The sequence below is a fragment of the Schistocerca piceifrons genome, chromosome 4, assembly GCF_021461385.2.
Source record: "Schistocerca piceifrons isolate TAMUIC-IGC-003096 chromosome 4, iqSchPice1.1, whole genome shotgun sequence".
NCBI lineage: Eukaryota > Metazoa > Arthropoda > Insecta > Orthoptera > Acrididae > Schistocerca > Schistocerca piceifrons.
This window is the reverse complement of record NC_060141.1, coordinates 99,309,361-99,332,007: the sequence shown is the minus strand read 5'-3', so window position 1 is coordinate 99,332,007 and position 22,647 is coordinate 99,309,361.

Genomic DNA, 22,647 nt, shown 5'->3' with positions numbered 1-22,647 from the left:
GGTCAGTCTGGAAGCAATGTTGTAATTAATCTATGCAAACCCAATGATACATGAGATGAAAACAAAAAAAAAAACTACAAATACTGTACTACTTTCTGGATCACAAAGCATACGGTACTTCATGCTGTACTCTGTCTTCCTGGTTTTCTCTGTGCTTAGCACCTCTCTTCACTCTCTCTTCCTCTTTCCTTCCTGTGACATGCCTGGAACCACATCTGGGTAACTCTTAAATGGCCATAACTGCACAATGTGTACTATTGTTGTTCTAGTTGGCAGCTGAAGCTTAACATTAATGGAGGATGAGGTTTCAACAACTTGATACCTCGTGAAGAACTTCTACATTTTCCCTTTTTGCGTTTAGGGGCTGGACAGCATTACCAATTGCTCCACTCTATACTGCGGTAAACTTCCTTTCCACTTTACTGTGTCTTCCTGTCTTACCAAAGCCTTTGTATTCACCTTTTGTACCCATTTCCAAACATCCCAAATTGTCCTTGCGAATTGATGTACAGGTTCACCAGTCCCTTTCTGTAGCTTTCCCAAATCAAAGGGTGATGGCATTTTTTGTCCTTACACTACCTCATATGGAGACAAACCGGTATTTGTATGGACTTCTGCATTGTATGTGCATACAATATGCTTCAAATACTCGCCCCACTGATGGCAATGAGAATCCACATAAAAACTCAGCATCTTCCCTATTGTTCTATGTACCTGTTCTGTCCTTCTGTTGGCCTGTGGATGCAACGCGCACATCCTCAACTTCTTTACATTCAACAATTTACACAGTTCCTTCATTAAATCTGACATGAAGTTGGTCCCTTGGTCAGTAGTTATTGTCTCCAGTACACCAAACTTCAGAATCCAGTTGTTAACTAATGCTTGCACGACCATTGCTGCCTGTTGATTTGTCATAGCCATCATCTCCACATACCTTGAAAAATGGTCTATTATTGTCAGACTGAATCTGTTCCCTGATGGTGTTTGCCTGAAAGGTCCTAAGACACTGATCCCCAACAAATAAAATGGACATGTTGCTTCCAGTAATCATTGTAGGTGTATCTGTTTATGACTCAAATCTGCTCTCTGTGCATTTGGTATACAATTCTTGACATACTGATCCACATCTCCTTTTCTACCACTCCACCAATACCTCTCCGCCACTCTCCTACTCATCGCTCTACACCCACCGTGACCAGAAAACATGTGATCATATGCTACCTTTAAAACCTCATCTCTCAGCTTTGCTGGCGCTACTACCCTTGGCCCTAACTTTGTTTCCCTGCACAGAAAACCATTGTACATATTAAACTGTGGCTGTGTCCGATACAGTTTACAATCATTGTCCATGTCCTGTAATTCTTGCCATACTGCTAGGTCATAACCTATGACTTCTACCTTTGCCACCTTCCTACTTGGTGCATCCACATTACTTTGCTTCTTCCCAGGCTTGTGCACCATCTCGTAGTTGAATTCACTAAGCCTCACAGCCCATCTAGTGAGTCAAGTGGGTGGATTCTTCAACCCCAACAATCACGTCAATGCAGCATGATCTATTACTACCCGAAATCTTATCCCATATAACTAACATTCAAATATGTGATTCCATAGATTACGCTAAGTATCTCCCTCTCAGTTGTTGAGTAATTCCTCTCTGCTGCATTCAACTGCCTAGATCCGTAGGCTACAGGATGTTCTTTCCCGTCAGTTTCCTGACTAAGAACACACCCTAATGCTTGATTTGATGCATCGCATGCTACTATAAACTCCTTTTCAAAATCTGGAAACACAAGAGTCAGACTTGATGTTAACAATTCTTTCAGTTTGTCAAACGCTTTCTGACACTCTTCTGTCCACTCAAATTTCACACCCTTCCACAAAAATCGCATCAACGGCTGTGCTAAATCTGCAAAACCCTTCACAAACTCTCAATAGAAATTGCAAATTCAGATGAATTACTGCACTTCCTTAACTGTTTTTGGTTCCTGAAAATCCCATACAGCCTGTACCAACTTTGGATCTGTTCGCACTCCGTCCCTGCTGATAATATGACTCAAATAAAATATTTTACTTCTTATAATGCAAAATGACACTTCTCCAGGCTCAACATCAAACAAGCTGCTCTTAACCTCATGAAGACTTCCCTCAACCACTGTCTATGTTGCTCCATACTACTTGAAAACACTATAATGTCATCCAAATAGACCAGACACTGTCGTGGTTTTAAACTCCTCGAGACACTGTCTATCAACCTCTGAAACGTTGTTGGTGCATTTTTCAAACCAAATGGCATCCTAAGGTACTGGTAATGGCCTCCAGGAATAGAAAAAGCAGTTTTTGGACGATCCTCTGGAGCCACCTCTAACTGCTGATAACCACTTGTCAAATCCATTGTAGAAAAGTACTGGCACTGTCCTAAGTGATCCAAAGTCTCCTATATTTTTGGAATGGGGTATGCATCCATTACTGTCTTATTATTGAGGTATCGGTAGTCACAACAGAACCTGTATTTCTTAGTTCCATCCATAGATTTTTTAGGCACAATGACAATGCCCGGTCCCCAGAAACTATTACTATGGTCTATAATACCGTCTGCAAGCTGCTGATCAATGAAATCCTCCACTTTGCTGCAAATACCTCAGTACTCTGTATGGTTTATGGTAAACAGGTGCTTCATTCCCTGCTGGTATCCTATGTTGAACTAATGGAGTTGCTGGCAACAAATCCTTAAATTCCCACAATAATTCTTCCATATGCTCTCTTTCTCCTCCTTTCAAATGCTTCATTTTGTGACGCAATGCAGTTATATTGGCAGTTAGTGGTTGATCACTTCACCTACCTCTCGAACACCAATCTTCGTCATCTGGAACATACAAATTTGCTACTAAAACTCCTTTACTCAAATTCGCATCTACAGTGCTAAAATTATCCTGCAATGGTTCAATAACACATACTGTACCCACAGGTAGATTCGACTCCACACTTACCCAAAGCAACTTCCCCGTGCCACTAGACACACACTCATGCAAATTAAGCCTTAATGCTGATGCACACGATTCAATTGGTTTGTTCATTATGTTGAACACACCTTGTGACAGCTCTGCATTTACAACAGTTTCTGCTAGCTGAAATAATATTCCACCAAGTTCCACAGTTCATTGTCCAAGGTCAATTTTGGCATGATGTTGATGCAAGAAATCTACTCCTAGGATCATGTCATAGCACTCGCTTACCCATGGTACTACCACCATGCATGCATCAAATCAGACTTTCAGACCTTCAGACAAATCAGCTGTCACCGACCCCAAAGGTGTGACCTTATCCCCCACTCCATGCAACCTATAATGTGGTGGGTAGACCCTTTGTCCCATTAAACTCTTAGTAGCTACTGACACTTGCATCCCTGGGTCCAACAAAATCTTAAACTCTTTAGTTCCTATGGATCCTACCACTGAACATTCCACCTCTGCATACATATTCGTAGCATTGAAATTAAACAGGAGCTCCCTTAGGTGGGTCTTGGGTCCCCTCTGCCATCTAATGCTTGTCCACCTCTTCCATCTCCACTTCTCCATCCTCCCCGCTGCCGATTTCCACCCCCTCCTTTATTCTTTGGTGACTGGGTACATTGCCTCTGCAAATGTCCCATAGGATCACGCTTAAAACATTTCACACCTGTGGTGAACACTGTTTGCCTCTTGCGTACCCCTGTTTCCTCGTCTATTTCCTCACACTGAATCACCAGCTGAATGGCTGAATATAAATCTTTTGGAGTTCCTTCACCCACTTTCTGCGACATATGTGCCGGTAACCCTCCAAAAAATACAAGTGCCCTTTGCTTAGCTTCCTGCAACAGAACACTATTCACTTCTTCATTCTGATCCAACTCATAAGCATACTCATTAATTTCCCATATCCTATCCACAAATTTCTCCATCGTCTCCCCCTGTTGACATTTTACTTAACCTCTCTCTAAAGTACTGAGTGCTATTCTGTTTTTTGTACGTTTGTAAAAGCCCTTCCTTTAACTGCTTAATCTGTCCTGCCTTCCTTAAGGCCTCAGAACACTTAACATACGTTTTCACTTCACCTGTTAATTTAATCTTGGCTATATGTAACAACTGCCCATCAGGCCAACCATTCGTCACCGCTGAAGTCTACACAAGTCTTACACAAACAAATGCACATACTCAGATGCCTTGCCAGAAAACGGAATGATCAAACTCGCAGCAGCTGGATCAATCTCCTGCACCTTAGGCAACAACGACTGATCAGATGTGGTTTCCCACTCACTTCTAGATGTTAATTCATTTCTCAACTGCGTATTGTCTGCTGTCAATTGTGCTACTTTTTCAACAAAATCCGTACCACTTCTGGTTCCCCCACAACTCGTGTCCCTGACTCTGCCATTGTGTTGCTTTCATTCTCAGTTAGTCCTGAAACGAAACATTTAAGTACAAGAATAACCTGACTCCCTACACCTCAGCATCATCATACTCAGTAACAAACCAATACAAAAGTAATTAAATGCCACGAAAAAAAAAAAAAAATACTACCACAAATACCCTAACACCTATTCTGACAAAAAAAAAATTACTATGCCCACGTAAAACATCTAAAATGTGGCTCCCGGCTGGCCATACTCAAAACACAAACAAGAAAGAAAACGTCCAATACTCAAAAGAAAACTGGTCAAAAATCACCACATATTGTGAATGTAATCTGGGTGGTGGACTCGAACGTTGTACTGGACAGACGATCTCCGCTATTCTGACACCAAATGTAGTGGCGATTTCTGCCACTGAATGTATCAGGATGACCAAATGTAGTGGGAAGAGGCACCATATTAAGACTCATCCGAGCTTTCCAAGTGATTTACTGTTTCCACTACAGTGCGCCTTTCACCCTGGTCCACGTCACAGGGTCCCACAATGCTGAGGGCACCGCCCCAATGATCCAGTGCAATGTGCTGCTGCGTGTCAGCCTTGTAGGGCCGTCTCATCAGGGCTGCCCTGGCAGCTGACTCAGTGGTCTTCTTCCCCACTGACTCAGCGCCACTCTGCTGGTAGCCACCAAGTAGCCCACTGCATCCTGCCTTCCTGGCATAGCTGAGATTGCGGTGACCACAAGCACCCACAATACAGCATCCAAATCTGTGTCCCTCACCTTGGGATGCCTCCAGCATGTGTTGGGAGCCAAGATGACTGCCTGCGGTAGCAATCTGAAGAGTGGCCCGCCGCTGGCTGGCTGGCTACGGACCCCGTGTCAGCCTCAGGTGGTCGATCCAATGACCCGCCATGGACTGGCACGCTGGCTGGTGGTGTGACACGCCCCACCACCCAGGAGAGCTGCCACACTTGAATGAATCTTGTTAGAAACCCGCGCCTATTTATACATGGCTGTGCGCCTCTCTTTTGCCATATGCGCCACTTTGAATCACGTACTCATAACAAACTAGGTTGGCCAGTGGGTACTTTCTGCCTGTGATTTATAACATGCAAAACTGCTATGTATACTCTTTCAGCAATTTGATGGCCCTGTGGCCTCTATTCTACTTCCCAACTGTTGGTATGCGTAACTCACTGCAATCCGAACCGTACCCGTCTGTAACTTGTGCTCAGAATATTGCACAAAACTAACTTCCCCTATCCCAAACGGTGGTGCTGCCACAACATACCCATAACATACCTTATGCGCCACCCAAGATTTATCTTGATCACCAAGTTTAGATCCAAAGCATGACAGATAAACCTTTTTCACAAAGTCTGTTTCTTTGGTGTTTTTTTAAACACAAATTCACCACAAATATAACAAAAACTGTCAGCAGAGTCTTTACAACCACAATTAGACACTGTAATGAGCAATTGTACAGGAAACAGGTCAGTGAGGTTAGCTTGACAGTAACTGAAACACCATCTGTTAACACAAAAATATAATCGACCTTTTTTTGCCAGCAAATGTTTTTCTGTAGTGCTACCAACATTATCTACATTCAGTACACCTCCTTTTTAAATTATTTCAACTACATAAAAGCTGTTAAATTCTTTAAAAAAAATCACCTAATTTAATAAATTTAACTGTAAAATGTGAAGAAATGGTGGCTAATACCGGTTTTTAAGTATCATATTTGGATTTTCCACCCTAAAAAACATAAGAATAAGGTATTTCCAGCAAAAAGTGTTTTTCCATCATTGGCCTGTGTAATTTGTGATAGACGTTTTTGGGCTCAGAAAACTTGGCTTAATGAATTACCCCAGAAATGACATTATGGAATGAAACTAAGCATAGTATGATAGCATTTTTATTTTTATATTACCCATACCTGACAACGTTCTCATAGCAAATAGACATTTGTTTAGGCACTCCATCAGTTCTGTGGTATGCTCCTCCCAGTTAAATTTATTATCAAGCTGTAATCCCAAGAATTCAACACTACTAACTTCTTCTATCTGCTCATCCTCATAATTTAGCCAAATACTGGCAGAAAACCTTTTACAAGTTCTGAACTGCATATAGTATGTTTTTTCAAGGTTTAGTGAAAGAGAACTGGCTAGGAACCATTTATTAATACCCATGAAAATTTCATTAGCTGACCTTTCTAAGGTTACACTTGATTTACTATTTATCCCAATGTTTAAATTGTCTGCAAACAAAAAAACTTGGCATTGCTAATGTTGCTTATGAATTGTCATTGATATACAGAAGGAAAAGTAAGGACCCCAAGATGGAACCTTGGGGGCTACCATATGTTATTGGTTCCCAGATGAATGATGCCTGATAACTTAATACATAATGACACCCTTTGTTTTCTGTTGGAGATATGGAATTTGAATCATTTTGCAGCATTTCCTGTTACACCAAAATATTATAATTTACTTAAAAGAATGCTGCAATTTGCACCATCAAATGGCTTTGACAGGTCACAAAATATACCAGTAGCCTGTAATTTACTGTCTAATGAATGAAGTATATTCTCACTGTATGTGTAGGTAGCCTTCTCAATATTGGAAACCTTTAGAAATCTGAAATGTGACTTGGATAATATTTTATTTGTGGTCAGATGGTTATGAAGACAACTGTATATTAGCTGAGGATGGAAGCATAAACAAACAGTGTCAAATGAAACCATTAAAAACCCACCTCACTGCAGTGCAGTTTAAAGTTTCCTTGAATAGTGCAGCTGTGATAACATTTCAATTATGTGCAATTTTACATTTCCATACATAGTTGAATCTGGTTGATGGAGAATATTTATTATTACCACTTGACAACCATGGCCAGATAAATCATTTACTATGGAATTCTAGTATAAATTATCAGTTGCTGTCAGAATACTTTCTGTACTTTTTGTGGAGTCATTGTGGAGTCAAACCACATTCAGACATCATGAAGTCAGTCAGAACTATCCAAAATAATCTACTTAGGAATCTCCATTTAAAATTACTTTCTAGTTATTTCTACTAAGCTATATTAGTAAACCTCTAATTAGCAATTAGTGTAAGCAGCCTCTTACTGGAAAAATTCAGATGTAGAGCATGCTATGTGTGATGTGACTGTGTGAGGGCTGGCACATTACTCACACCCATGTGTGATCATCCCATTCTCTTGAGAGACACCTAAAATTATACATGTTCAGCAGAACACTTCATCCATGTCATATCTCTTAATGATCGACACTATCTTAAAATTTGTTTGAGGAGTGGCCACAGTGATGTACCTAATGTCATTCTCAATTGCATTAGTCAAAGTTATGGTCCAAAATGGTTCTGGCACCTCCACTAATCACTACATAATCTTCTTTAACAAAATATTTCCCTAGAGACCCTAAATCACAGGTGACCACAGTATTATGAGAAGGATAGATTGCTACTCACCATATAGAGGAGGTGTTGAGTTGCAGACAGGCATAATAACGGAACTGCTATATACAGGGTGAGTCACCTAACATTACCGCTGGATATATTTCGTAAACCACATTAAATACTGATGAATCGATTCCACAGACCGAACGTGAGGTGGGGGGCTAGTGTAATTAGTTAATACAAACCATAAAAAAATGCACGGAAGTATGTTTCTTAACACAAACCTACATTTTTTTAAATGGAACCCCATGAGTTTTGTTAGCACATCTGAACATATAAACAAATGCATAATCACTGCCATTTGTTGCATTGTAAAATGTTTATTACATCCGGAGATATTGTAACCTAAAGTTGATGCATGAGTACCATGCCTCCGCTGTTCGATCGTGTGTATCAGAGAGCACTGAATTACGTAGGGATCAAAAGGGAACGGTGATGGACCTTAGGTACAGAAGAGACTGGAACAGCACATTACGTCCACATGCTAACACCTTTTTATTGGTCTTTTTCACTGACGCACATGTACATTACCATGAGGGGTGAGGTACACGTACACACGTGGTTTCCGTTTTCAATTACGGAGTGGAATAGAGAGTGTCCCGACATGTCAGGCCAATAGATGTTCAATGTGGTGGCCATAATTTTCTGCACACAATTGCAATCTCTGGCGTAATGAATGTCGTACACGCCGCAGTACATCTGGTGTAATGTCGCCGCAGGCTGCCACAATACGTTGTTTCATATCCTCTGGGGTTGTAGGCACATCACAGTACACATTCTCCTTTAACGTACCCCACAGAAAGAAGTCCAGAGGTGTAAGATCAGGAGAACGGGCTGGCCAATTTATGCGTCCTACACGTCCTATGAAACGCCCGTCGAACATCCTGTCAAGGGTCAGCCTACTGCTAATTGCGGAATGTCCAGGTGCACTATTATGCTGATACCACATATGTTGATGCGTTTCCAGTGGGACATTTTCGAGCAACGTTGGCAGATCATTCTGTAGAAACGCAATGTATGTTGCAGCTGTTTGGGCCCCTGCAATGAAGTGAGGATCAATGAGGTGGTCACCAATGATTCCGCAATATACATTTACAGTCCACGGTCGCTGTCGCTCTACCTGTCTGAGCCAGCGAGAATTGTCCACGGACCAGTAATGCATGTTCCATAGATTCACTGCCCCGTGGTTTGTGAAACCCGCTTCATCGGTAAACGGGTAGAACTGAAACGCATTCTCTGTTAATGCCCATTGACAGAATTGCACTCGATGATTAAAATCATCACCATGTAATTGCTGATGTAGCGACACATGAAACAGGTGAAAGCGGTGACGATGCAGTATGCACATGACACTACTTTGACTCAGTCCACCGGCTCTCGCAATGTCCCATGTACTCATGTGTGGGTTCATGGCAGCAGCAGCTAACACACCAACTGCACCAGCTTCTCCTGTGATGGGCCTGTTACGGACCCGTTTGCATGCTATGACCATACCTGTTGCATACAGTTGGCGGTAGATGTTTTGCAATGTGCGGCACATTGGATGCTCTCTGTCCGGGTACCGTTCTGCATACACCCTGCAGGCTTCAGCTGCATTTCATTGACACTCGTCATAGATGAGTATCATCTCCGCCTTTTCATAGTTCGAATACACCGTGGTCACAGTTCCTACAACACTACACTATCACAGACGTCTGGTAACATGGTGTACTACAGTTGGTTTGCATGTGGAGACGATTGCAGAATAACAATAGCAGCAAGCGCTACATGCAGACACTGCGACAGCTAGACCAAACCACAACAGTGCACTACAGCCACACTCGTAAACACGGGCGTCATCGTAAACATGTCCCTGCAGATGCTGCTCGCCGACCGTGGCCCGTGTTTGTTACAACACGCAACTGAGCATCGGAGGTTTCAAGCGTCAAATTTAGGTTACAATATCTCCGGATGTAATTAACATTTTACAATGCAACAAATGACACTGATTACATATTTGTTTATGTGTTCAGATGTGCTAACAAAACTAACGTGGTTCCATTTAAAAAAACGTAGGTTTGTGTTAAAAAACATACTTCCGTGCATTTTTGTATGGTTTGTATTAAACAATTACACTAGCCCCTCTCCTCACGTTCAATCTGTGGAATCGGTTCATCAGTATTTGATGTGGTTTACGAAATATATCCAGCGATAACGTTAGGTGACTCACCCTGTATTTAAATACTAAGGTCGACTGTGAGTAATTGCACTTGACGGGAGAAGCAAACTGTAAGTGGTGGGGAAAGGAAGAGGCTAGGATGGGGTGCAGAAGGGACAGCAGGGTAGGGGTGGGCGTGCTGTAATGCTGCTTTTGGGGATGTGCAAAGATGTGATGAGGACAGGGTAGGAATGCTAAGTGCAGTTGGGTTGGGTTGAGAGGGGGGGGGGGGGGGAGGGGGAGAAGTAGTGGAGGGGAAGAAGACAAGTGGGTGCATTGATGAAATAAAGGGCTCTGTGGTGATGGAGTGGGAGTAGGGAATGGGATATGTGTGAAAAGGACAGTGACTAGTGCAGGTTGAAGCCAGAGGAGTTACAGGAACATAGGATATATTGCAGGGAGAGTTCTCATCTGCACAGTTCAGAAAAGCTGGTGTTGGTAAGGAGAATCCAGATGGCACAGGATGTGAAGCAATCTTTGAAATGAAGCACATTGCATTGGGCAGTGTGATCAGCAACTAGGTGGTCCAGCTGTCTTGAAGCTACAACTCTTTATTGGCCATTCACATGAACAGCCAGCTTGTTGGTTGTCATGCCCAAGTAGAAAGCAGCACAATGGTTGCATCTTAGTTTGTAGTTAGTATGACCACTTCCATAGGTAGCATGCCTTTGATTGAATAAGTGATGCCTGTGACCAGGCTGAAGTACGTGGTGGTGGAAGGATCTATGGGACAGATCTTGCGTCTAGATCTACTGCAGAAATACGAGCCATGAGGCAAGGCATGACATTGCTGAACCATGTACTTGGCTCAAAGCTGTTTATTATCAGGTATTCACTATCTAGACAGAGCTGCAATAGTTCAGACATTACCCTCCCATGACTACTACCCAGCAGAAGACCTTCTTGGCCTTTTTAAACCAAGCTAAAATAAACTAAACTCTGAACAAGCCTCACAAGGCCAAATGGTGCCAAGTAACCATTGTGTCGTCCTCAGTGAACTGTCATCATCAGATGGGATATGGAGGGATGCGGAGTCAGCACACTGCTCTCCCAGCCATTGTGAGCTTTTGTGACCTTAGGTCAACAGCATATGGGGGTCATCCATCCAAGAACCAAATAAGGCCAATGGGCTTAACTTCGGTGATCTGACAGGAAACAGTGCATCCATGGCAGCAAGGCCATTGACAGCTATGGCTATTACTAACCTTAAATTGTATTAATGGTGACATCAACCACTGATGTCGATATGAATTGAATACTAAGATCAGTCAGGTAGTAGTAGCCAACAGAGACACAAGCAGCAACACGGAAGTAACCGCTTTTGTGACATTTACGAGTTCCTAACCAGGAGCAAATGTTATAATATCATCTGTGTGCTTTAATAGTTTATTTTATTGAGTTTTTGTGTGTAAATTTAATATCTAATAGCCACAGTTCTCGCATTTTTGTTTGCATTGGAAAGTAAATCGATAATGTGACATATTACAAGTTCCTAATCAGGGGCAAATTATTTAGTTTTACCTGAGTGCTTCGGTAGTTAGGTTTTTGAATATCTGTGAATTATTAGACACAGTTCCTGCATTTTCATCAGGGTTTACAATAGATTTCCGTATCACAAGTTGATAGTCATTTGTTTGCTTGTTCTGAAAGCTAGTGACCGCTTGTTGGCGTTAGTCAGCCAGTCAGTCAGGCAGTAGTAGCCAATCAAAACACAAGTAGCAACAGGGAAGTAACCGTTTTTGTGACATTTATGAGTTTCTAACTAAGAGCAAATTTTATAATATCATCTGTGTGCTTTAATAGTCTAGTTTCTTGAGTTTCTGAGTGTAAATTTAATATCTAATAGTCACAGTTCTCTCATTTTTGTTTGCGTCCGAAAGAAAACAGATTTTGTGACATATTACAAGTTCCTAATCAGGAGCGAATTATTTAGTTTCATCTGAGTGCTTTGGTAGTTAGTTAGGTTTCTGAATATCTGCGAATTATTAGACACAGTTCCTCCATTTTCGTCAGGGTCTACAGTAGAGTTGAGCAGCATGTGACGATAGTCCATTTATCTGCTTAGTTTAGTTTTCCACAGTCTTTAGTATGGACAGGGACTGTGACTGTTGTGTGTGGATGCAAGCCGAGTTGCTACACTTCTGTCTCAGCTTGAGGCTGTGATGGCTTCGGTTACACAGCTTCAGGCTGCAGTGGATGGGCACCACTGTTGTGGGCCAGCCATAGGGATCCAAAAGACATCCAGCATGTCTGAGTCCTCCAATCGGTCCTCACCAGTGGCCAACCCAGTTACTGCTCCCACTGAGGTTGAATCCTCACCTGTGGTCGAGTGGGAGGTTGCCCTGGGACGTAGCAGGTGGGGAAAGACTTCCCAGGCGACTACACGTGATGCCTCCCAGGTTTGTCTGACAAACAGGTTCCAGGTGCTGTCTGTGGCTGACACTGTTGCTGAGCCAGATGCTGTCACCTGTCCTGTTTCAAAGGAAACCTCTCAGCCTGCAAGATCCGGACAATCACAGAGAGTGGGATTATTGATAGTTGGGAGCTCCACCGAGGCATGTTATGGGGCCCCTTAGGGACATGGCTGCCATGAACGAAAAGAAAACCAATGTGCACTCCATGTGCATACCAGGTGAAGTCATTCCAGATGTGGAACGGGTCCTTCTGGATGCCATGAAGACCACAGGGTGCAGCCAACTGCAGGTGGTTCCTCACATTGGTTCCAATGATGTGTGTCACTTTGAATCAGAAGAGATTCTCTAGGGTGTAAAGTGGCTAACAGAAGTGGTAAAGGCCGCCAGTCTTGCTTGCAAGAAGAAAGCAGAGCTCACCATTTGCAGCATAGTTGACAGGACTGATTGCGGACCTCTGGTACAGAGTGGAGTGGAAGGTCTGAATCAGAGGCTCAGGCAGTTCAGTGAACTTGTAGGCTGCAGATTCCTTGACTTGTGCCAAAGGGTGGTTGGGTCTCAGGCTCCACTGAATAGATACAGTGTTTTGAAAGGATAGGCTAAACATGGTTGGCAGTTCAAAATGTTCAAATGTGTGTGAAATCTTATGGGACTTAACTGCTAAGGTCATCTGTCCCTAAGCTTACACACTACTTAACCTAAATTATCATAAGGACAAACAAACACACCCATGCCTGAGGGAGGACTCGAACCTCGGCTGGGACCAACCACACAGTCCATGACTGCAGTGCCTCAGACCGCTCGGCTAATCCCGCGCGGCGGTTGGCAGTGGTCTGTTTGTTATTGTTAGAAGTTGTTTAACTTGTCGCGAAATTGAAGTAGATACTTCCTGTGAGTTAGTATGGGCAGAGATCATTGTTAACAACCAGAATGAAATAACAATTGGATCCTTTTACCGGCCTCCCAATTCAGATGATACAGTTGCTGAAAGGTTCAAAGAAAACTTGAGTTTGATTTCAAACACATACCTGACTCATACAATTATAGTTGGTGGTGACTTTAATTTACCCTCGATATGTTGGCAAAAATACATGCTTAATTCTGGAAGTACGCGTAAAATATCATCCGAAATTGCGCTAAATGCATTCTCTGAAAACTATATCGAGCTGTTAGTTCATGAGCCCAAGTGAATAGTAAACAGTTGTGAAAACACACTTGACCTCTTAGTAACAAATAATCCTGAGTTAATAATGAGCATCAAAACCGATACAAGGATTAGTGAACACAGCCTTGTCATAGTGAGATTGAATATTGTAGTCCCCAAATCCTCCAAAAATAAATGAAAAATATACCTATTCAAAAAAGCAGATAAAATTTCACTTAACGCCTTCCTGAGAGACAATCTCCACTTATTCCAAATTAATAATATACCGTAAGTATAGACCAGAGGTGGCTTGAATTCAGAGAAATAGTATCGGCAGCAATTGAGAGATTTATACCAAATAAATTAACAAACAACGGAGCTGATCCTCCTTTGTACACAAAACAGGTTAGAACACTGTTGCAGAAACAATGAAACAAACATGCCAAATTTAAACAGATGCAAAATCCCCAAGATTGGTGATCTTTTACAGAAGCTCGAAATTTAGCACAGAATTCAATGTGAGATTCTTATAACAGTTTCCACATTGAAACTTTGTCTTGAAACCTGGCAGAAAATCGAAAAAGATTCTGGTCATATGTGAAGTATGCTAATGGCAAGAAACAATCAATGCCTAAGTCTTTTGGTCCAGACTGTATACCATTAGGTTCCTTTTGGAGTATGCTGATGCATTAGCTCCATACTTAACAACCATATACAACCGTTCACTTTATGAAAGATCCATACCCAAAGACTGGAAAGTTGCTCAGGTCATACCAATATTCAAGAAAGGTTGTAGGAGTAATCCACTTAATTACAGGCCCTTATCCTTAACGTTGATATACAGCAGGATTTTGGAACATATATTGTGTTCAAACATTATGAATTACCGTATTTACTCGAATCTAAGCCGCACTTGAATCTAAGCCGCACGTGAAATATGAGACTCTAAATAAAGAAAAAAAAAAATTTCCCGAATCTAAGCCGCACCTGAAAATTGAGACTCGATATTCAAGGGGAGAGAAAAGTTTTAGGCCGCACCTCCAAATCGAAACAAAGTTGGTCCATTGTAATATGAGACACAATTTAGGTCGAATGAATGACGATACAGCTACAGTAGTTTGGTTCGAGTCGTAAGATTAGCAGTTAAGCTTTACCAGGTAGCCATCGCTAAGCGTCAGGCGCTCTGTCCGTATTTATACGGGTACCCTTCCTTTTTCACGTGCTTCGTCTGGTTTGAATCGATTGCTTATTTTGCTTTGATCTGGTAAGTGCCGTTTTCTTTGTTATAGGTGTTTACGTCACTTTAAGCGGAAAATGCATTACTGCACTGTGTCATGCATTGTTTGTTGCATTCTGATTAGTGCGTGCTTACGGCCCGTCGCCGCTCGCGGCATGGCTTGCTTTTGTGCGCGCTACCGCCGCTTACAATTAACACAAATAGAGAGGAATCGTCTCATTAGCGAAACAATGCCAAGAGACTGCTACTTGTTGTTACTTACACTACTGCTTTCTTTGATAATGATCAACAAGAACCAAATAATAGACGGTGTATGATAGAACATGTTCTGAACGAGAGTTAGGCGAAAATGTTTCTCCGTTCGAACATCTTTGCGGCCGCTTCTTTAGTACATCAAATTGTGCACAGAAATTAGAGTCATCTTAGAATTAAAAATCTAGCCAGTTGCCGTGCTTCATTTCTGACTGTATCACTATTAGGCATAAGTATAATACGAATATAAACATGACACGATACGTATATTCTTCCGCGTTTGCTGTTGTCTCACTCTACTTTCGTAGTTTATTAGGCAAACCGGATTTAAATGAGATAGCAGCAAACACGAAAGAATACATGGCAAAATGTTGATATTCGTATTATTCTCATAGTGAAGAGAATACTGCATGTGATTCAAATTTCATCAGGTTCCTATTAGCAACCATCTCTTCTCACAGGTAGGACAAAATTCAGAAAGTAGAGTTGGCCATATTGACAAATAGCCCAAACAGTCTTGCCAGTCGGATTTTCGTAGTACATTGAAATTCTGCTACATTCGAAGATGAACAATACGGAATTTGTATTTACTTCGTTGGATAATGTATAAAAATGCAGTGGTCGGAACTAGGGGCGAAGAAAAAAAATCTCGTCTTCCACCTTTTTTTAAATTTATTTACTGACGCAGAGGTTTTGGCGCCAGTATTTATATTTGTGCCTACAAAGCATGCCTGTGTCGCTACATATATTCGACGGCAGAAGTTAGTTGTGGCGGCACCTACCAACATTTTTCAGAACTTCTTGCTTTGTACTCGATTCTAAGCCGCAGGCGGCTTTTTGGATTACAAAAACCGGAAAAAAGTGCGGCTTAGATTCGAGTAAATACGGTACCTCAAGGAAAACTGTCTATTGACACACAGTCAACATAGGTTTAGAAAACATCGATCTTGAGTTCCTGAAGCATCTCCATAACACTTACATGTTGTTTGAACCGGGTAACAAATCTATGAGGTGTGGTTTTTAAGTAAGAACCATCTTGAAATTAAAAAAAGACGTGCTAAGATATATCAATAATTTTATTTTTACATCAAAGCTTGTACCTTAATCTACTTTTCTACATAATTTCCGTCAATATTGATGCACTTGTCATACTGTTGTACCAGTTTTTGAATACCCTCCTCATAGAAGTGTGCGCCTAACTTGTTAACCACTGCAGCACCACTGTTTTGACTTCGTCATCGTCTTGAAGATGCTGACCGCCCAGGTGTTTCTTCAAGTGCAGGAACAGATGGTAGTCACTGGGCACAAGATCAGACCTGTATGGAGGATGATCTAGTTTCCCATCGAAAAGATGTGATGAGATCTTTGGTCTGATTCACCACATGTGGACGGGCATTGTCTTGCAGCAAAACAATGCCCTTGCTCCACTTGCCATGTCTTTTGTTCTGAATTGAAAGGCACAGATTGTGCAATGTCTTACAGTAAGACTGCACTTGAAGAAACACCTGGGTGGTCAGCATCTTCAGGGTGATGACAAAGTCAAAACAGTGGTGATGCAGTGGTTAACAAGTCAGGTGGCAGACTTCTATGAGGAGGGTATTCAAGAACTGGTACAATGTTATGACAAGTGCCTCAATATTGATGGAATTTATGTAGGAAAGTAGATTAAGGTACAGGCTTTCATGTAAAAATAAAATTATTGAGATATTTTAGCACGTCTGTTTTTAATTTCAAAACAGTGCTTACTTAAAAAACACACCTCGTAGCAGCCTATTTCTGAACTGCTTTGATGCCTTCCTTCAATCCAACGTGGAATGAATCTCAAACACTTGAGCAGTCCTCAAGAATAGGTTGCACCAGCATCCTATATGCAGTCTCCTTTACAGGTGAACTACTCTTTCCTAAGATTATCCCAATAAACCAGAGCTAACCATTTGCATTCCATACCACAGTTCTCACATGCTCGTTCCACCTCATATTACTTTGCAATGCTATGCCGATTTATTTAAATGATTTGACTGTGTCAACTAGAACACTAGTAATATTGTATGTGAACACTACAGGTTTGATCTTCCTACTCACCTCCATTAACTTACATTTTTCCACATTTATGGCTAGCTGTCATTCATCACACCAACTGGAAATTTTGCCTAAGTCATATTATATCTTCCTACAGTCACTCAACTTTGACACCTAGATGCTTCCAATAATTACTCTTTACACATGATTCAAATTATTGATATGACTGTGAACTTTACTCATGTTGTTGTGTCGAAACATTTTTTTTGCTGGTGTGTACCTGGTGTGGTTTAAATTTAAGGGTTGGTCTCCACATCATAAGCTTAGGCCCTAATATTATTTTCCCCTTTCATGAGTCAATATATACTTAAATACTCTGGCTTATGTGGCTAATTGGTTTTGTGCTATATTCCTACTCATGATTAAGTATATTCTTCCGGTCATTGTGAGTTTTTCGAGTCGGCTCACTCATCGTACACTTAGGCTCTAAATTTTTTTCCTTTCTTTTGAAGATTTTGAAGGTGTGACTTTATAGATGTAAACTTGCGATTTGTAATCCTAATAATTTACATTGTCTCTACACTTATTTCTATAGTTTAGTGTTGTAATGTCGTAGTTTTGACTTTGTATCATTTGTCTTGTGACAGAATGTTCCACAGATCTGAAAATCTGAATGTCATGTCCTGATATATGTATAAATTATGGTTTGGGTAGTAGATATTTTCCTTATGTTTTTTGTAATATGTATCAGATACTTTTATACATCTGTATTCTATCTTTTGGCATCATTTTGTACACTGTTTGGCAAACCTTACAGTAGGTCACAAAATATTGTAAACACATTGTTTCCAAATTTTGTGGGGGTGTGTTGTAAAGGGACATCCTCCTCTGTCATTACTTTTCCTCAACAGAAGTAGTCAATACCAGAACTGATTTTCGAATTTTGCGTAGGTCAATATTATTTCAGCTGTTTTCCAAAAAATTTTATATAATTGTATTCATGATGTATTATATTTCAAGATAAAATCTGAATGTACAGTTAAAATTATTTTTTTTGAAACAATTGAAATTATGAAATATTTGGGACTCTTAAGTTTTATATTGTTAATTACGCAATTTGGTGCTACTTACTATGTTTATTCTGGATTCATTTATAAAATAATAATATAAATTAATAGAAATTCATTTGTCAAGAAAATTTGTAAACCCTCTGGAATATTGTTATTACTGCAGAGTGAAGTAGTAGTGAGCGTGCCTCTGATATGGCCAGACATGTTTTTGTATTTTGGAAGAACAATGTAATTTTGGCTTTGTTAATGTGAAAATTCAAAAGACAGTGTGATATAGAAAAAAGTGAGAGAATAAATCACCATAGAAACAAAAAGTTTGCTCAGGCTTACTTCAAAGTTAATTATATCAATTGGAACCATGAGATCCCAAAATATGAAAATTTCAGCTTCAAGAATCAGCCCCTAGACATGAAGAACTGGAGCCAACTACAAGAGAAAAGAAGATAAGTAAAAAGTTTATTGTAAATCTTACTCCTCTTGTATTTTTGAAAAAAGAGACCTTACCATTGACAATAGTAGTGACAACAACAAGTTGTGGGAGGGGGAGATTACAAACTCTTCCTTCAAGGGAGAAAGTGTTTTTCTTGGATGAATGTGCAGAATATCAAAGTGCAAAATTGAGAAACCTTCGTTGGAGTAAAGAAACCCAACATTTTTGTGAAGAACTTGAACACAAAAACTAGGACACAACCCACCACATGTCATGATCTGGGCTTCAATGTCTGCAACCCAATTGGTAGGTCAATATTATTATGATGGTGCAGGTAAATTACATTGTGTATCTCAGAATGTTATTTGATTAGTTTATTCCACATCCTGAGTAATAGGATCTGAATCACTGCTATTTGAAATTCTGTATTCCAAATGCTTGAACTTCCCATGGATTTCCTCCTGCCATCAACACTATTGGTGATGACAGAGGTATCATTACTAGCAGCCAATGTCACTCAACGCATACCTCATGTCTGTACATCACCTCCCGAAATTCATGGTGCATCAGGTTTTCATGCCTAAGGCTCTCAAGAATTGTACATATGTGATGCTCCACAATGATACCATACAAGTGGTCCTTCAGCATCCTTATTTAGGCCTACACAGGGCGCTGTGGCAAGGGGACCAAAGAAGTTACATCTTCCTTAACTGAAAAACAACAACAGTCTCTGTTCAGCACCTCAAGCTGGTTTGGAAATCGTGGAAACAAGAAGGAGAAGACAATTTTCCACCACAAGTTGAAGAATACATGCCTACATTTACTTCAGTTGATGTGTCTCCATTCCAGTCATTCTTACCTAACTGTGGCTCTGTGTCCTTCCACCATACCATGTAATGACAGTGGGGAATCTCTCCATTCTAACTATGGTCAACTTCACCATCCTCCCCCCCCCCCCCCAAGCTGAAAGAGTATATTCAGTGCTACATCCATCTACTCTACATCCTGTGTTCCACACTAGAAGTGGGGGGGCTCTTTGGTGACACTGACCACCTAGGGCGATATGAACAAGTTAAATAAAATACTAAGGACACTACACAAGTCTAATGTCTTTTTCTTCTATCTAGTCTTCATCCAGTGTGCTGTGTACTTACTATGTTAAAATTTGTTTCTATTTGAGTAGTGATTTGTATTAATAAAGTGGTTAAATTTCATGGGGTAAATATGAACATCTTCTTCTGCCTGCACACTGCCACAGATAAAACTACATACCTTTTTCCCAGGCTTGCCAGTGTGCTCCTGAACTCTTTGGATTGCCTGTATACTTTTGTCTCCAGTCTTCAAAGCAATGAGGCTGCTTGTGATGTCCAGACTAAAGCTGGGAGATTTGCAGCAGCTCTTTCTACTATTACTTGATCTGTGAAGGTTGATCACAGTCTGCCTTATTCCTAACTTCATTACTGCCAATTGTAACTTCTAACTGCTCTAATCCTATTTGTAATACTGGGAGATCAGCTTTGAGTTTCAAGATCAGCTACTCTTTCTTCATAATTGTGGAGCCATAGTCACAATTACTATAGCACCAAAGGCTAGCAATACCCCATTCATGCTTGTCATATCACAGGTCACTTCTCTGTGGCAATTTTCACACTTGTCCATTTGGAACTTCATATTCTTATGCTCAGTTTCCAATATATTACTAAATAATGGTATCTATGGTTATAACAAGAGTGGATTTAGTATGAACAGTAAAACTCACAACTACAATAACAGAAGTAAAAGTAATATTATGAAAAGGATAGACTGGTACTCACCATAAAGATGAAAAGTTGAGTTTCAGACAAGCACAATGAAAAGACTATTACACATTGAGTTTTTGGCAAAAGACTTCTTCAGAAAAGGAAACACAACACATTCACACAAGCAAGACCACCTCATGCACATAAGACTGGTATCTCCATCCGCTACAGTAATTTCCATATGACCATGAACCCTATCTAACATTCAGAGTGGAATTTTATATTCTGGTGCAAAATTATCATAAACAGCCAGGAAACTGGAAACCTCAAATACTCAGAAACAAAGTAAAACAATAAGTCATTAAACATGCCTTCTACAATATCAAAATATTTGGCCTCAGGAACGTAAATTTCATATAATTATAATGTTCATATTAAACAGGTTATGGCTTTTCCAGTATACAGACACCTGATAGTGCTCTGTGTAAATTTATGTAAAGGATTTGTTTGAAATATTGGACAAAAAGAGCAGCTGGGTAATAAAAGCAGAGCTACATTAGATTCTTTCAGAGTACTGCTAGCTGTTTTTCTTCTAATATATACAAATACATGTAAAATAATTTAGACTATTTTCTCATAATTATGAATAGTTTAACACTAGCCATAATATGTTGTTAGTGTAAGTCACGTCTGCCTCTATAACTGAGTGGTTAACACAGCCAACTGCCACTCAGAGGACCCAGTTTCAATTCCTGGTACTGCCAGGGATTTTTCTTGGGTAGGAGGATTGCAGTAGGGTCCACTAAGCTTCATGGTGCCAATTTAGAAACTACTTGAATGAGATGAAGCAACTCAAGGTTTGCAAAGGCAACAACTGCTGGAAGAGTGGTGTGCTGAGCTTATCCCCCTCTATACCATAACCACTGGCTAAGAATGACACAGCAGTTGGCTGGTGTGTGGCCAGAATGGCAGAGCTTGAGTGTAAGTAATTCACAGAAGTAGCCTGCAGTGGCTGTTTCTGCTTATTAATATGTAACTTGCTCATACCACACGACTGCAGGTTTTCCTTAGTTATGTGTTTTACAGAACACAATGTGAAAGTGAATAAATGCCACTAATATGATGATCTTGGATGGAACTCCTATTAACACAAAATCACTCTCTTTTTAAAAAATATTTTTATATACTCAGTTATATTCTTCATTTTCTCTTTGTCTGCATTCCTTTCCTTTATCTCTCTTTCATCTTCTTTTCTGCTTTCCTTTTAGCGTTTGTGAAACTGGCACGTTACTTACCTATGTACTTTCTTTTACCTCCTACTTACTCTGTTGCCTCCTCAGGCATTTTGTTTCTCTTAATTGTCTCATCCTTTGGTATAATGACCTGCCCCTCCTATCTAACCTTCAATAACCTATACTCCTTTCCTCCCTGATGATGGAATAGTTCCAAAAACTAGAATAGTTCTGAAAATTAAAATAGTTTTTTTATAGTTTGTTTGAGTCTATTGTCAGTACTTACAAGGAAAATTTTCCATTTTCCATTACCACCCGCACCCCCTCCCCCAGATTTAGTCATAAGATGTCCCAGTCGATAGCTCATCAGAAAGTGAACACAGATCAAGCATGAAAACAGGAAGGAGATGTACTGATCTGTGGAAAAAAGAAGTAAAATAAAAACAGTGAATGGTCCAAGGTCACAAGGTGCAGCAATGAGCCTGCTTGTGTAACCACAGCATCGTGGCTATGCAATTATGGTGTTGGACTATGAAGGAGATATCCATGTTCAAATCTCACTCATTCCCATTTTTTCCACAAAATTATGAACTGTCCATCCTATTATTGATGTGTCTGTTCGCTGTATTCAGATTTTGTCTTTGTCATGGTGTAACATCCATTTGCAACAGCAAGGTGTAAGAAAGGGACCTCGAGACTTATGTACCTCCTATTTTTCTACACAAGTACCACATTTTATGATTCTTTGGTTCTGTTTTGGAAGTTTTTGATGTACTTCCTATTTTTCTATACAAGTACCACGTTTTATGACTCTTGGGTTCCATTTTGAAAGTTTTTGACTTCTGAATTTCTTTGTTACAACATAATTGATACCCACTTCTTTGTTGTTTTCATTTCTGTGAAAAGCTCACCTGCTCTCACTGTTCTTCACATTTACTTGCGACGGTAATATAGTCTTACCACATGACTTTTTCTATAACCAGTGTGTAGTATGACAATTGCCAAGACTAGGGAAGGAGAAGAGATGTGTCAATGACCAGATGGAAAATTCATA